Source organism: Oryctolagus cuniculus, chromosome 5 (genome assembly GCF_964237555.1).
Source record: "Oryctolagus cuniculus chromosome 5, mOryCun1.1, whole genome shotgun sequence".
In the NCBI taxonomy this organism is placed as follows: Eukaryota; Metazoa; Chordata; class Mammalia; order Lagomorpha; family Leporidae; genus Oryctolagus; species Oryctolagus cuniculus.
This window is the reverse complement of record NC_091436.1, coordinates 144,309,348-144,326,809: the sequence shown is the minus strand read 5'-3', so window position 1 is coordinate 144,326,809 and position 17,462 is coordinate 144,309,348.

Sequence of the window (17,462 nt, the reverse complement as noted above, 5' to 3'; positions counted from 1 at the left end):
CAGCATAACCCGCTGTGCCACAGCGCCAGCCCCTTAATTTATTCTTCATAAAATAGTAACTTCGGTTAATTTAAATTTCTTTTATAGGCCCATTTCCCAACTTGGTATATATTTAGTCTGAGTTAAAAAGCAAGAAACAAAAAGAGAAGCTTTCCTGCAGTTGTCAGTTGATCTGCTGGGGCTGTTGTGGGGAGTGATAGATGCAAGAAGCTGCTTTTAGTTCCTTTCATCAGAAACTTGTACAAGGCCAGTCCCAAGCATTCCCATGGCAAGGCTGGAGCACTGCCAATCTTCTAAAACTATCATAATGGCCTGAAAGGCATCCTGACGTCCTTGACCTGGCCTCAGCTCCACTTCACTTCTTGTGAAGTTACCAACTTGCTTATTATCGCCTTGGCAAGGTCAGAAGACCTGGCACTCTGTATTCCCATGGGTAGGCTCCTTCTCTCTGTATCTTTTGGGCAGGCAGCCAGGCCATGCTTGAGCATCCAAATCTTGGAGTTTCGAAAACACCAGTTTCTTCCTTCCTGGAAAACTTTGATTCTTTCAGATCTCTGGAGTGCAAGAAAAATAACCCCGAAGTGGAATAGGGCACGCTGGCTTATGTGACTTAATCAGCAGCAGCCATTTGGCAAGGGGATATTCTTGGGTTATCGAAAGGATCGCACTAGGAAGAATAAGACGGAAGAAGCTTGGAAAAGTAGATGGATAGAGAGCCAGAATCACAGGGACTGAGACACACACACATGCTGAGAAATAGATTGTGCCTGTGTGTCTCAGTGAGTGGTGGGGGAAGAGGGAGAGGGAGGGGGAGGGGACGAGGAGGTGGGGGAGAGTAATATTAAACAGGGGCTTAACTTCCAAATATGCAGTGCTGCTGTGCTGTAGTACATCTTTGCCTGCAAGGCTGCTGGAGACTCATTTCGGCACGTGGTAAGGATGGCGGAATTTGCATGGTCTTCTGGCCAGGAGTCTGTCCCCTTGTAGATGACAACTGCAGACATGTAGTTACTTCTAGATGACAGGGCCCCAGGCATCCAATTACTGAGCTGATTATTCTATTAGATGAGTCTAGAATAAGTAACTAGCAGAATAGAACTCCAAAGCAAGGAGTAACATCCACAGATAATGACAAGACAGTGTTTACAGTCGTTAGATAACTGGAAGGCCTCAGGGGATCCCAAGAAACAGTGAATAATTAGTAATGAGGCATTAGGCTGTTACAGACAATGAGAGAGAGAGTGAGAGAGCAGAGGAAGCCTTCCAGGTTGTTCTTTGGTGGAATGCCTCCCTCAGGTCCTCCACGGAGGAGGTCCTGCCTGCCAGCCTCTTCAGATTTCAAGCTGAGACATCTGGTATAACAGGACCCCCGGGAAGAAAATCACTTCTGTGACTGCTGCTAAGTCCGTGGGTTGCTGGCTGTGGAAGAGCAGGTGGACAGCATACCCTGTGAAAGTGCCGACAGCCCTCCCTCAAGGGAAACTCCTGCAAAATGGTGCAGTGGCTTTGGAGCAGACACAGAAAACAAGCTCTTCTGGGATGCCATCATCAGTTGTTCACAGTTGGAGATAGGACCAGGGCCCGAAGGTCCTCACACCCAACAGAAGGCAGACAGCTAAGTATGGGAACCGCCCTCCATTCTTCCAATGTCCCAGTAACCCCCATAGAAAGAGACCATGCAAGATCTTTGCACAACCTTTGTTTGTTGCTGTTGAATGGAGTTAACCTAACTCAGGTGAAGGCAACATGCCCATAGCTCCTATTAAAAATCCAACGTGTGGTTTGAGCCCATCTTTTTATGGTCCTTGACATTTTCTGGTTCCTGCCTTGTTCAGCAGGTGGAGCTCTGTAACTATGCAGGAAATGACATATTGAGGCCAGAATTTTGAAAAATTTTTATCTGGAACAGATGAGACTTCAAAAAAGCTAAACACCATGAACTGTGATGGTAGAACTGTTCTTGTGGGATTTTCTTAGAAGAACATGTTTCTGGATGTGCTGTTTCTGATGTGTGCAAATGCAGAATGAGTTCCTGGTAAACGTTTTCCCTATTACTATGTCTGGTATTCTTTGTGATTATTCCAGGTCAATTAAGGTTGATTTGGGGAGTTGGATTTATTGATGTCATTAGAACCATGGCACTGGGATCATTACTATTTTTTAAGTGAGCAATGGGAAATTGTCGCTCCCCCTCTTCGTGGAGGAGCGACACTGAACCCTGCCTAGGCTTCATATCCAAGTCACGGCACCATTATGTCGCTCCCCCTCTTCGCGGAGGAACGACACAGGACCCTGCGCTGTTCTTTTGTCTGCTCGGCCCTCTCCGGGTTTGCTGCTGGTTCTTCCCGGGTTGGCTACCGTCCCTTCCACCTCCGTGGAAGGGCGGTTCCCCCTGCCACTTTCCCCACTTCCGCAGGGGAGCGGCACACCGCCGGCCGGCTCTCTCGGGGGCTGCACAGGTGTTCCTTCAGATAGATGTTCCTGGTGCATGTTGTCTCTCTCCTCCTTTATAGTCCTCTTCCACCAATCCCAACTCTGCTACCCACACACCGAGTACGCTGCTCTCCTCCAATCAGGAGCAGGTCCTGCTGTTTATTGGTTGAACTTGAGGCAGCTGTGTAGAAGCTGTTTCCTCCTCTCCCAGCGCCATATTGTGGGAGAGCAGATGCATAGAATAAGTCTTAATTCCAGTAACTTAGTCTAGTCCGAGTTGCTCCCAGTTGCTCCCCACAGGAAATTCACTGTTGAACATACAGTGATCATCTCTCTTCATTTGTTCATTAGATCCCAAGGTGCTAACTCCACTAAATTCCAAGCACTTTCTTTTATTGCTTAGTTATTTAATTTCTAAAATTTAGTTGAAAGGCAGAGAAACACACACACAGAAATGGAGTCCGAGACAAGAAACACACAAAGAGAGAGAGAGAGAGATCTTCTACCTGCTGGTTCACTCCACAGGTGGCTACAACAGCCAGGTCTGGGCCAGGCCAAAGCCAAGAGGCAGCTCCATCTGGGTCTCCCATGTGGGTGACAGGGAACTCAAGTCCTTGAGCATCATCTGATGCCCCCAGGGTGTGCATTATCAATGAGCTGAACTGAAGTAGAGATAGAATTTGAATTCAGTGCTCCTATACGGGATTGGAGTGTCCCAAACAGTGGCTTACCTGCAGTGCCACAATGCCTATTCCAGATTTCTGCAACTTTTATCTGTTTCCTCAAGTTTGTTTCTCAAAGTAACATAAAAATATTTTTCTTTCTTAAAAAGGTAATTTTTCCCCAAGTATGGCATACTAAATATAAGTTATGATGAAAGTGTTTGTGATTAGTTAAAAATGTCAATAACCAATCTGTTGAAGAGGATTAGATTTCCCTATTATCTTTCCTTTTGCTTCTACTTCAAATGATGAAAATTCTGATGAATGATGAAAACATACTTGAATTTCACAAGACTTTAGTATCCAAACACTGTTCTGTTCATAGAGTCTAAACTTAGTTGATGTTAATTAGTGAATGGATGAGTGAATAGATAGATAGATGGAGGGAGGGAGAGAGGGAGAGAGGGGGAGGGATAGACAAAACGGTGGAGGAAAGAAGAGAGAGCAAGGGGCCAGTGCTGTGGCACACTGACTTAATCTTCCCCCTGCAATGCCGGCATCCCATATGGGCACTAGTTCTAGTCCCACCTGCTCCTCTTCCAATCCAGCTCTCTGCTATGGCCTAGGAAAGCAGTAGAGGATGGCCCAAGTCCTTGGGCCCCTGCATCCACGTGGGAGACCCGGAAGAAGCTCCTAGCTTCTGGCTTTGGATCAGCGCATCTCCGGCTGTTGCGGACATTTGGGGAGTGAATCAGCAGAAGGAAGACCTTTCTCTCTGTCTCTCCCTCTGTAACTCTACCTCTCAAATAAATAAATTTTAAAAAATCTTTTTTAAAAAAAGGGAATATCAGATAGGAAAGCCTCAGCCTGCACCTGCTATCCCCTTTACTGAAAAAGAAGAAGGAGGAGGAGGAGGAGAAGAAGAGAGACTAAGAAGGGTAGATGGATGGAATCCCGTTTTGGTAATTCTTGCTGAAATTTGTCTACAATACAAGACTCTATTATTGATGCTTCCAGAGAAGTACACAATAATATTTTTTATGGAGCTTACTAACAAAAGCTAGCAAAAATAAATGCTTCACCTCTGTCCATAACTTAGAAGATACTGTAGCATATTTTATCTCTAAAGTTTTTAGATGTCTAAAATCAAGAGTAATAATAGACAAATAGTACAGTAACATTTTTATTTTCTTCAGCATAGCAGAAATAAGAAAAAATTTTAGAGGTGGGTGCTTAGCCTAGGGTAAGGAAAAGTACAACTGAATGTCTACCTCTGGTTCCAGTTTTGTGCCAGTGCAGACCCTGGAGGACAGTGGTGATGAGTCAAGTAATTGGGTTCCTGCCAGCCACATGGAGATCCTGAATTTACATCCCAGCTCCCAGGTTCAGCTTGGCCCGGTTCCAGCTATTGTAGGCATTTTGGGAATGAACTAGCAGATGGGAGCGTTCTCTCTTTCTCTTTCTCTCCCTGATTCTCAAATAACAACAGAAAAAGAGATTTTAGAACTGACATAAATTGATTGTTCTGAATTTGAGACTTGTCTGCAAAATATTTGCCAAGAGTTGAGTAAAATTAGACTGATAAATTATGGCATTTGTTCAGTTTTAACAAATATTAATTGAAAATCTACTATGTGCCAGAAAGTATACTAGGCATTGGGAGAGCAAAAACGAGTACACACATTTCTGCTTCTGAGAATCCTACAGTCACATGGGAGAAGGTGACATAAGAACAGGTGATTTGGGTACATTATAGCAAAGTGATATAATTACCACTAATAAGGATTCATTTATTTATCCAGCAGTCTCTGGAACTCTGGAGGGGCTCAATAAACGAATGAATGGAACACTGAGCTGAACAAAATTTCTCAAAGGAGATGATACCTAGAATATCAATGGCAACGGCAATATGACTAAATTTGGTGAAAGCTTATTATGGGCACTTTTAAAATGCTAACTCATGTCATCATCACAAAACCTCTCTGAGATAGATAGACCATCTCCATTATACTGAAGCTAATGCAAGATGAAAATTGGTTAGAAAATTTCCCAAGATCACCCAGCTAATAAGAACAAAGATTCAAACCCTATAGCCTCCCAAAATATATATGAGCTTTCTAAACACATCATGAGCAAAGGTAAAAGAGACACCCATGCTTTCTGAGATCTATTAGGAGCTTGGATTTTATGTTTTAGAAGGCCAGAACCCACTGAATTGTTTGATCAGAGAAGTTATCTGGTTAGATTTCTGTTTTAGCTGAGCCCTTCCAGTTGCTGGGTGGAAGCTAGGTGTGAGCTCTGGGGGTCAGATCAGAGAGGAGCTGAAAGATAAAGAAGAGTTCACCATAGGAAAGATGTGAAGGTGAGCAAAAGGCTTCAGGCACTGGGAAGAACAGAGGTGGAGGCTGGAAGATGAGAGAACTCAGCATTTGCAAGGAACTTCAAGAACTTCAACCTGGTCATAGCATAATCCCCAAGGCAAAAAGAGATACGGGGAATGAGAAATGATGTGGAAGAAGTAAATGAGGACCAAGTCGAGAAGTATGGATTTTAGCAAGATCACTAAGAGTTTCTAAGATGAGACGACTAAGTATATGTTTTAGAAAGACCCCTCTGTTAGGTGGAAAACAGACTGAAAACTGAAAGACTGCTCGAAAGGCAATGAGTTTGGAGGCCCTCGACACAAGCTAAACAGAGATGACAATCTGAATTAGGGGTAGCATATTTAGGAGGTGGAATCTACAGGACTTAGTGGGGAGGAGATAGTAAGAGAAAGAAAGAGGCAGTGTCACTGGAGGTCGTGGTTTGTCTGGAACATTCCTTGGCATACTGGAGTAATTGCTATTAACACTTCCTTTTACTCCCGGGGTGCAGCATTTTGTATGGTAAATGCTATTGTGACTCTACTGAGGAGGGTGAGATGGCTCACCTGGTGTTGACTTGAGCAGCCAAGTGTATGCCAGCCACCACGATCAGGACTGAAGGAGAGACGACAGGCACCAGGGAAAGGTGGTGAGGATAAATTCTGGACACGTTGAGTTTCAGTGCCTAAGGTTAGAGAACAATGGATAGAGACATAGTGTTAAGAGTCACCTGCGTGAAATCAATGGTGCTGAATCCAGGGAAAGCCTGTGAGCTGCTGTCATAGACTAGGCAGTGCTCTGAGACATTTTGCCTCGAAGACCAGGTGGGTAATAGACACTTGGAAAAAATCAACTCGTCAAACATTTTCTGGGTGTCTGCAATGGAGTGGATGGATTTTTTTTTTCTAGCACAGGACTGGTTAATGGGAAACTTCTAGGTAGGCCGAAGCGTAATTGGTGGAACTGGGACTGCCAAGGGTGCCCCAGGCTGTAGGTAGTGCTACCCACAGAAGAATGTGAGACTCGGCTCCCATTGCAGTGGAGGAGCTTATTGTCTAGTGAGATACAATGAAATATACAGCCAACTATTGCCTACTTGGTGCAATACAACTAACACAGAAGAAATAATTACATGTATGTGGGGCCTTCAAAAGTTGGTGGAAATGCATGTTATGAAAAAACTATGCATGGATTTCAATACTTTTTGCACCCAAATACGCTTACCTTTTGATTTCCATTTTCACACAAACTTTTCAAAGTCCCCTCACATCTATGCTAAATTGGTACAAACACAGGTGCATTGGAATTCCCAAATAGTGACAGCCACTTGCTTGCTTGGCATTGCATGTTCCTGGGATGTTTTGGGGGACAGAGCCCTAATCTTCTCGATGCGTTCCTGCCACCCCTTACCCTGCCAGGCCCAGTCTTGCCTCATCTCCAGAGAGCTCAGACATCACGGCATCAACATTTTTGCAACTAGGGGAGATAGGGAAGAGACACAGAAAGCTTCAGAGGGAGTGGGTACTGCACCTTGACATGGAGGAACTGGCATTCCAGGCTCGGCAACATGAAGGGTAGCGAGCAGAAAGAGTGGGCTGAAAATGAGGCCGGTATCTGTGTGAAGCATTAAGGAAACTGTAAACAGCTGATGGTTCATATTCTGTTTGCAGCACTCTTCCTGCCTGCCTTAGTGTGCTACCGTTTATCTGTAGGAGTTGTGCAATTGTCAGCACTTCCAGGAAGGTGTCTGTGATTGCTTTGGGCAGTCAAGTCGTCCTCTCTGTGTGCCTCTAAGGCACTACTTATACCTCTCCCCATAGCATCCATCATATTGCTCTGAATTTGTATACAGGTCTGGTTCCTCCATTAGGCAATGGTTTTGAGGGGGACATAAACTATGCTTCTTTGCTCTACCTTGCTAGACTCCAAATACAGTGCTACACTAGTAGAAGAGTCTTGATTGATGTTAGCAGTTAAAAGATTGAAGTGACAGATATGGTCAGACTTAGCTCTCCTACCAAACAGGTTTGCTCACTGCCCCTGAAGCGATCTTCTGCCCTGTGCACATCAGCAACCCCGTTGATACAGCACTGCCCTGTCTCTTAACTCCTCTCCTGAACTCCTGTGCAATCTTCAGGCACTGCTTAAGGCCTGTAGCATCTGTTCAATTCCCTTGCCTGCAATCTTTGGTTCATCAGAACTCAGTCTCATACTTACAGAAACCTGTTTTATAGATGAAAAATATAAACCCCCAACTAGTTGGAGGTGTTGCTGTAAGACACCCAAACTTGGACCACTTGCTCAACATGCAGAAAGCCATCACTGACACTGGGGTGATGGAGGAAAGTAGGTACTTATTGCAAGAAACCAGCCAGCTGTTGCTTAATTCCTGGGCTTCCCAGGGAGTTAGGGATGTAGGTTCTTAAAGATTGAAATTGGGGCTGAGAGGTGTGTCATCAGCTCATGTCCAAGTTCATCGTTGGTCATTGGTGCTCATGACCTTCCTTTGATTGGTCAGTGATGCTATGCTCTTTAGGAAATTTATGATGGCCAGGTGGATTCCAATTGGTCTGAGAATTACATGAAGGTGGTTACTACATTCTACCTGGACCTGGCATTCCCCTACACAAACCAGCCCACAACAGCACTGGCCAGCAGATTCTTATCTGTTGGAGAAGCAAATGACTCTTTGAGTGTGGTGATTAGAACCTTGTAGGAACAGCTGGATCACTCCCTCAAGTCAGTGAATTTGTTTTGATAAAGGGCAGGTGAGGACACCTTGGGCTGAGACAGACATAAGGCTGGGTCCTGCCTTTACATTATGGGGGTTCAGTCTCAGGGTGGCAATTTAACTCAATGAAGCTGCCTTCCCACTGACCAGGCAAAGATGGACCCAGTAGATCAACACAAGACAGCAACACAGAGGTTTTCTCTGTGCAGTGGCAGTCCAGCTCCCTGGGCTCTGGTTGGGTTTCAGTGTGATCATGCATCAAGCATCTGCCGCTCAGCCTGACAGCTGCCTTTGCTTGCTACATTCCGCTCTGTGATTACATTGGGAAAACCTCTGCCTGAGGGGGATAGACTGACATCCTTTTTCCAGATATCACTGACCCTCTTGCTTTGACTCAGCCAAACATAAATACTGCCACGTTTTCATTAGCATCTTCTTAGCAGAGCATTGGATTGGGCAAACTCCCCAAAAAGTGCCAAAGGCTGTCCTACCTGGGGTTAAACTAAAAGGAATCAGCATTTACTGTGTTCCCTGAGGACCTTGCATATCTCTTAAAGGGGCTGGGAACTCCTTGAAAAAGAGGAAACCACTCACCTTTGAAGCGGTGGCTGCTTGCTTCTATTTTCCCCATTTTGGCAAACTACTTGAGAAATGAAGTCGTTCAGTTTCAGATGCTGTGACTGTGCCAAGATTATCCCCACTTAGCATCACCTCACAGTGTTTAAAGCTGTGAGTGAGGCGTGGCAGAGGCCTTTGTCTTTTAATTACACTTGTTTCTAATTGACATGATTAAAATGTGGTGGAGGCCTTCCCAAGGTCAGAAGAAGAAAAAGGGAGGCCTCTGGCCTGGGAATGAGATGTGGTTGTTACCTACTTGCCTATGAATGCTTCAACGGAGTCCCTATCTGCTCATAAGTAACCATTTCAGGTTCTGCTTGTTAGTACTGATCAATGATATTAACCCTTGCCAGACTGCAGTGTGTGCGTAAAGAAAAGCATCTTAAGTAACTACGTGTACATGCACAATATTGAATCAATCCTGCGGCCGCCATGTAACATCAGAATATCCAATCAAAGGTATGCAGGTAACCATATAAGAGAGAAAGAGGCTAAAACCATGTATAAGAAAATAACCCTCTTTGTTCAGGGCTCAGGATTTTGGATAAAAAATTCCACCTGGGCCTTAACTGGCATAATAGAAGACTACTTCCTGTTAAAAGGCCTTGGTGTCAGGGCCGGCACTGTGGCATAGTGGGTAAGGCTGCCACCTGCAGTGCCTGCATCCCATATGGGTGCCAGTTCAAGTCCCTGCTGCTCCACTTCCAATCCAGCTCTCTGCTATGGCCTGGGAAAGCAGTAGAAGATGGCCCAAGTCCTTGAAACCCTGCATCTGCGTGGGAGACCCTGAAGGAGCTCCTGGCTCCAGGCTTCAGATTGGCCCAGTTCCAGCCATTTAGACCATCTGGGGAGTAAACCAGCAGATGGAAGACCTTTCTCTCTCTCTCTTTCTGCCTCCGCCTCTCTATAACTCTGCCTTTCAAATAAATAAATCATTTACAAACAAATGACAACAACAAAGAAAAGGTCTTTATGTCTTGTCTTGATACACAAATCCTGCTACATTTTTCTGGGGGCTCGTTCTGGACCAGATGGTGGGTTTTCCACCTCTTTTGTCTCCAGAGGCGTGAGGCTCCTGGCATCAGCGGCAAAGTCCTTTGGCTCCAACAGACCAGTTGCTCTGGAGTGGGGGGGGGGTTCTCCCCCAGTGTATAAGGACTCCAATCCTGGGAGCGCAATGGAACCCAATGGGCACAGGAACTAGCCTCAGGAGCACCACCCAGCAGAACAGGTAAGAACCTGAGTTCAATTGGTTTGGAGGACCTGCCACAGATGGCAGAAGGGGAGCCTGATCAACCCCCAGAGTTGCCCTAGGAATCTTGTAAGACACCAGAGTGGAATGCAAAGATGAAACCACAGCTCTCAGGTACTGGGTGGCAGGCGGGTGACTTTCCCCAGGGCTCCCAGCTCTGACCCAAAGAGCAGAGCTTGGCAAGGAGCCAGATGAATTGTGGGTGGCCTGAGAGCCACACTGGGGCCTGGGCCCTGTGGGAGCAGGGCATGAGCAGGGCAGGCTCTGCACATTCACAGAATCTGTAAAGCAAAACAAAACAGCTGCTTCCGGTGAGTGCCCCGATGTCATGGGCGCGGTGTGCAGGGACAGGTGTGAGGGCAGGTGAAGGAAGTGGGGAGGTAGATTATTCCATGCTTGGTGCTGCGTTTTCACAGATGCTCTCTTCATTGATTGCCCTGGCCTCCTGCATGGCATGCGGTAGGTCTTGCAGATCTGGAAGCCGGTGCCCAGACAGCCTTGGTGACGTACTGTTAGCAGAGATGGTGGAATAGGTTCTCGTCTCCATGCAAAAAGAGTTCTGATATGAGATGAAAAGCAGTGGTAAATGGAGAAAATACACCTGGCAGGCCTGGTAGACAGCTCAAACAGCTGCGAGCTGAGCACACAATCTGTGTTCACACTGGGGCTTAGAAGAAGATGGAGTCCAGTTCTTCCTACTGCTGTGAAATTGACATCATCTTTTGTAACCTAAAATCCACCATCAGGTTATAAAACCAAACTTCTGTTGTGCTTGTATAAGGACCTAAAGGGTTAAATCCCACTCCCTTCCCCTTTGGCTGCAGTTTCTTTAGAGAGAGAGAGAGAGGCAGTATAAGCTTTTTTTCCTCTCTTTGGTGTGTGGTGTGCTAGTGCCACCCCTTTACTGAGAGTGGAGGAGGAAGCTCACTTGTCTCTCAGCCTGGGGCAGTGATACTTAAAATCTCCCAGTCTCCAGTGGGTTTCTCGCCCGTGTGGCACACTGGCCCCTGGCCCACAGTAGCCTTGGAAGCTGTCTGGCAGCTGCTTGAATACATATTTGTTTCAGAGAGGGTCCTAGGTATCTGACTGTTGACTGGTGTCAGCCTAAGGTGCTTGTTAGGTGAAAACTAGACTCAAATTCAATCTAAAATCTAAAGAGACATATGTATGGGGCCGGCACTGTGGCACAGCAGGTTGGCGCGCTGGCCTGAAGCGCTGGCATCCCATATGGGCACCGGTTTGAGACTTGGCTGCTCCACTTCTGATCCAACTCTCGGCTGTGGCCTGGGAAAGCAGTAGAAGATGGCCAAGTCCTTGGGCCCCTGCACCCGCGTGGGACACCCGGAGGAAGCTCCTGGCTCCTGGCTTCGGATCAGCGCAACTCTGGCCATTTTGGCAAATTGGGGAGTAAACCATCAGGTGGAAGGCTCTCTCTCTCTCTCTCTCTCTCTCTCTCTCTCTCTCCCTCCCTCCCTCCCTCTCCTCTCTCTGTGTAGCTCTTTCAAATAGACAAATAAATCTTAAAAAAAAAAAAAATAGAGAGAGACAAAACAATCTCACACATAAAATGCCAGGGTAATGACTCTTGTGCTAATTTGGTTCGGCTGTAGCTGGATATTATAAATCTAAAATTCACTGCCTTAAAAAAAGAAAGGGTGGTGTTTCACAGCAACCTTGCTTGTCTTCCTGAGACTAAATAAAAAATGGCCATTTAATAGATCTCAGGTTGATATCAGTGATTTCCAGAGTTTTATAAAAATTTTAAAAATTCCATATAATGTAGTTTTGACCTTAGTTCAGATAAGATATAATATCAACATCTTAAGTCATCTGTGTGTAATTGCTAATTGGAAATTAAAGGTAAATGAGATAAATGTGTCTAAATGTAAATTTAAGTACTCTTAATAGCTTATATTCTATAAAAAACTTTGGATTTGTTGACAAATAGGTTTTCATAAACTGTCTATAAATAAAAATAATTCAAGACTGCTTAAAAGTAACTAAGGTTAAAATTTGGTATGTTCTTTTAATCAAAAAAGTCTTAGAGATTTTAAATGGGTTATTTTAAACTAAATAAAAAACAGATAAAAAGGTAGCAAAGATAAAAGTGTGTTTCTTGGTGAAAAAGTTTGAGAGAGATTTTTTAAATTAAAAAATGACATGACATATAAAAATTACTTTGTCCTAATGGCTAGTTTACTCTAGACTAAAACAGGAAAGATTTGAAAGTTTAAGTAAGTTACAAAAGGTGTGAGAAAGTCATAAAAGGTTATAAATTTTTTTAAATACAAAAACTATCAATCTATTTTTCTTTGATACAAAATTAAAATCTGATCTCTGTTAAAAAATGAGGTTTTAAAAATACATGTTAGTACATATTTGAAAATAGTCTTTGTATCCTACTAAGATAATTTTTGTGTTCTGTCTCATTAAGTTCTAATTGTTTAAAAACAGCCGTGTTTTAAAAGCGTTGTGGTTTGTTTAAATATGTACTTATTTTAACATATTTGAGTGATCACTTTATAGCAATGACGAAATCTGGTCTACCTTGTGTCATGATGCTAAGGAATCCTGTTGCAGTTGGATATTTTAAGCCTTCTTGACATTCCTGACAGACATTCAGAAACTCAAAGTTCCAAATTCTTTGGACTTTGATATTTTCAGTTGGGCCCCTGGAACTGTCTCTCTTATAGAGACACCAATTAATTAGGCTTTTTAGATTATATTAAAAGTACTGTCAGCAAAATTTTAGTAATAAAACATAAATGCTCCTACTGAATGGAAGGAGCTCCCATAAAATTGGCATCTTTACTCAGCTGGTGATTTTTTGTGGAGCTTTTCAAAAACATGTGAACTCATACAAAATGTTTTATTATTATTATTTTGTAAAGATTTACTTTATTTATTTGAAAGAGTTACAGAGAAAGGTAGAGACAGAGAGAGGGGTCTTCCATCCGCTGGTTCACTCCCCAGATGGCTGCAACAGCCAAAGCCATGCTGATCCGAAGCCAGGAGTCAGGAGCCTCTTCCGGGTCTCCCACGCAGGTGCAGGGGCTCAAGCACTTGGGCCATCCTCCACTGCTTTCCCAGGCCACAGCAGAGAGCTGGATCGGAAGAGGAGCTGCTGGGACTAGAACTGGCGCCCATAAGGGATGCCGGCACTTCAAGCCAGGACTTTAACCCACTGTGCCTTATTATTATACACCTGTTTTTCAGGTCATGTCAGCTGTAGGATTCTATCATAAGGAAATGATTTCAATAGAATATTTCAAGGAAAATATTGGAAGAAGAAATGTTCAACTTTTGAGGACATATGACATAGAGCTGAATGCCCCAAAATAGTAAAAATAAATAAATAAATAAGTAAATAAATGTAACCATTAACAGAGCAATTATGATGACTTCACAATGAAGAGCAAACTTTTGAGCTGACAGTAATACACAGCATAGTATTTGCGATATGAGTGTGATTATATAAAAAGTCTAATGCATTTGGAAGGGAACACACAAAAATAAAAATAGTGGTAAAATCATGAAAAAAGTACTGTCAAGTTGTAAAATGGTACTAAACTTTAAGTTATACAAACATAAAATATACTAATACAAATGTCCAAAGTTACTAGAGTCTAATGATCTTGTTGTGTTGTTATTGGTAATAATAGTTATCTTAATGAAAAGGCCCAAAGGCCTAAAAAAGAGAAATGCTTTATAAAATCCTTCAGGTGCCTTCTCAAATACTATGTAAACAGGTGCTTCTTGTTAATTATCTCTTAATAAGTGTTTTCAAGTCTCCAAAACCAAACCAAACCAAATAAACTGTAATAAAAATGAAAATATCATTGGTTCTATGTTTAAATGTTTCCTCATCTAGGTCCCATGACTTATATTGTATTAAGTTCTTTGAGACAGCTCTGTAAACAGATTAAAACTAAAGTTTAACAATAAACTACAGCCGGCGCCGCGGCTCACTAGGCTAATCCTCCGCCTAGCGGCGCCGGCACACCGGGTTCTAGTCCCGGTTGGGGCGCCAGATTCTGTCCCGGTTGCCCCTCTTCCAGGCCAGCCCTCTGCTGTGGCCAGGGAGTGCAGTGGAGGATTGCCCAGGTGCTTGGGCCCTGCACCCCATGGGAGACCAGGAAAAGCACCTGGCTCCTGGCTCCTGCCATCGGATCAGCGCGGTGCGCCGGCCGCGGCGGCCATTGGAGGGTGAACCAACGGCAAAGGAAGACCTTTCTCTCTGTCTCTCTCTCTCACTGTCCACTCTGCCTGTCAAAAAATAAAAAAAAAATTAAAAAAAAAAAACAATAAACTACAGGTTCCAACTAAAAGAGTATGGTTAATTCAGGTTACTAAAAACAAAAGGTAATTCTAATCAATAAGTGATCATTTCAAAAGCAGTTCAAAAACTATTACCAAAACTGATTTATTGTTCAGTCTTATAATGTCTGTTATATATATTATATATAATACATGTTACATGTATATGTTATGTGTAGTTTCATGTCTATATAAAAATTATTAAAAACTGTTTTGATTGGCTTGTGGATAAAAAGACACTCATATAAAACTGCTAAATTAACACAAATTACCTTTTTGGTATATGTGACTTAAATAAATCTCTGGTAAATAGGATGCTCTAAATCTGTTGATAGAGAAAAACTAAAAATGCATTTTTTAATTTTTTTTTATTTGACAGTTAGAGTTAGAGAGAGACCGAGGGAAAGGTCTTCCTTCCGTTGGTTCACTCCTCCAAACGGCTGCCACTGCTGGAGCTACGCTGATCCAAAGCCAGGAGCCAGGTGCTTCCTCCTGGTCTCCCATGCGAGTGCAGGGGCCCAAGCACTTGGGCCATCCTTCACTGCCCTCCCGGGCCACAGCAGAGAGCTGGACTGGAAGAGGAGCAACCGGGACTAGAACCCAGCACCCAAATGGGATGCCGGCACCGCAGGTGGTGGATTAACCAAATGAGCCACGGCACTGGCTCCAAAAATGTATTTTTAAAAAGATTTTATTTATTTTAAGAGTTAGAGTTACAGACAGTGAGAGAGAAAGACAGAGAGAAAGATTTTCCTTCCATTGGTTCACTCCCCAAATGGCTGCAACGGATGGAGCTGTGTCGATCCAAAGCCAGGAGCCAGGTGCTTCTTCCTGGTCTCCCACATGTGTGCAGGGGCCCAAGGACTTGGCCATCTTCTACTGCTTTCCCAGGCCATAGAAGAGAGCTTGACTGGAAGAGGGGTAGCCAGGGCTAGAACCAGCGCCCATATGAGATGCCAGTGCTGCAGGAGGAGGATTAACCTACTGTGCCATGGCGCCGGCCCCTAAAAATGTATTTTTTAAGTCATTGATACGTTTGTGTTTGTGTTTGCTCATCAAGCAAGTTACACTTGTGTTAGGCATTTACAATCATAAAAGTATAATATTGATCTAAAGATAATATCTAAAAAGGTGTAGTATACTGCTCATTACTCCCTCTAAAGTCCAATTTAAAGCTGTTCTTTACACCTGAAATGTAATGTATTCCAGAGAAATAGACATTTGAAGAATGGATCTTTTCTCTTCCAATGAGGAACAATCTTTAGTTTTGCTTCAAATTGTTTTGCCTTCTTTCTCTTCATACTATTTGCTGAACTCCTGTACTTAGAGTAGGGCTAACAATATGATCACTAAGTAAACTGATGATAGATCATTGTAAGAATTAAGAATGGGAATCGAAGGTCAAGGTGAGGATTGGAATGTGGGTGGGAGGGAGGGGAAGCCTGTGTTCCTAAATCTGTATATATGAAATATATGAAACTTATATAACTTAAATAAATAGAAAAGAAAAGAAAAAATAAAGTTGCTCTCTGACAAATTAATGTCACCAAAATGTATAGACAATTAGGTAAACTGATCATCACCTTTTGATCTTATCTAAAAGACTTGCCTCTCCGCATGGACATTGCATTGTCTCACAAAAAAAAAAAAAAAAAAAAAAAAAAAAAAAAAAAAAAAAAAAAACCTCTGTCAAAACATGCCTTCTAGCTCAGGCCATCAGAGATTAAGGGTAGAACTGAACATCCCCTTGACTGACGTCCTAGAGGCTGCTTCTGTGGTCTACCTTAACAGAGACCAAGAAAAAGTGAGTTAGGCAACAGGAACCATGTAGCGACAGGTGCAAGCCAACCAAAGGCTGATTTACACAGCGTTCTGGTATTAAGGAGGCCAGTCCACCCCAAATGGCATCAGGTTTTGATATGAAAAGCCAAGAGATTGGGCAAGCAGCTGTCCTGACAAAAGCCAGCCTCTACAAAGTCCTCTCAAGAGCTGGGTAAGTCAAACTGCCTTGGGACAGTTCCCATCTCGGCCTTGGTCCCAGCCCTGTCCATTGAGGACATTTGGAGAGTGAATCAGTGGATGGGAACGCTTTCTCTCCATTGTGTGTGTGTGTGTGTGTGTGTGTGTGTTCTCTCTTAAATAAATTTTACAAATTAAAAAGGTAACTTACTTCACTCAGAGCAAGGTAAGTAGGGAAAGAACTTGTGAGAAGACACAGAAGGTATCCTAGAAGCAAGAAGTCCTTGTAGGAAGTAAGGTGTTAGGGAGGTGTCAAGAACATCATTCGAGGCAGATTCCAAAAGATCTGATAAAGCATGCTAGGAACTTGAGATTTATCCTGTGAAAACAGAGAACTAGCAGTGGTATTTAACCTGCAAGAAGGCTGCCAAAGTCTGAAAAACAGTGTCAGGATGCCGTCTCCCTCCCCCGCCTGCCTAGAGACTGGCTCACCACTGTGGCCATGCTTCCACACTGAGTGCAGTGTGGAAGATGCTTGGCACATCAAGACCAAGGGCAAGTTTAGGAGACGATGACCAATGTCAGGGGAGAGATGAATTCCGAACAAAGGCAGCTGGCAGTGGGGAAGGAGAGAGGTTCCATGTCAGGAGCGATTGAGCCGATCATGTTAACAGGACTTGATCTGATTGAATTTAGCTGCAAACATGAAGGAGGGGTTGATCCACCAACAGCAGCCGTGGGACACAGGGGTGTGGGGCAGTTTGGGCCAGGGCAGGGAAATGAAGGGTGAGTGAGGAGAGCATAGAGGTTGGCTGTGGTCAAGTCTGATGTCTACGAGCACCCTCCTCCCCCCAGACCTGAGGAACCAGAATGTTTGGCAATCAAGTGAGTTTGAAAACGGCTCTGCGGGTAACTTTAATGACTCTCTCACCCCATCGTGTATGCAGGTAGCTTCCGATAGCTCTTGGAATGAAATCTGTGAGCCTTACCATGGCTGAAAAAGCCCCATGAGACCTGGCTCCTGCCTTCCCCTTTAACCCCACCAAGACCCTCCAGGTATTTTGTGGACTTGAGCCCTGTTGGCCTTGTTTCTTTTCTTTTCTTTTTTTTTAAGATTTATTTATTTA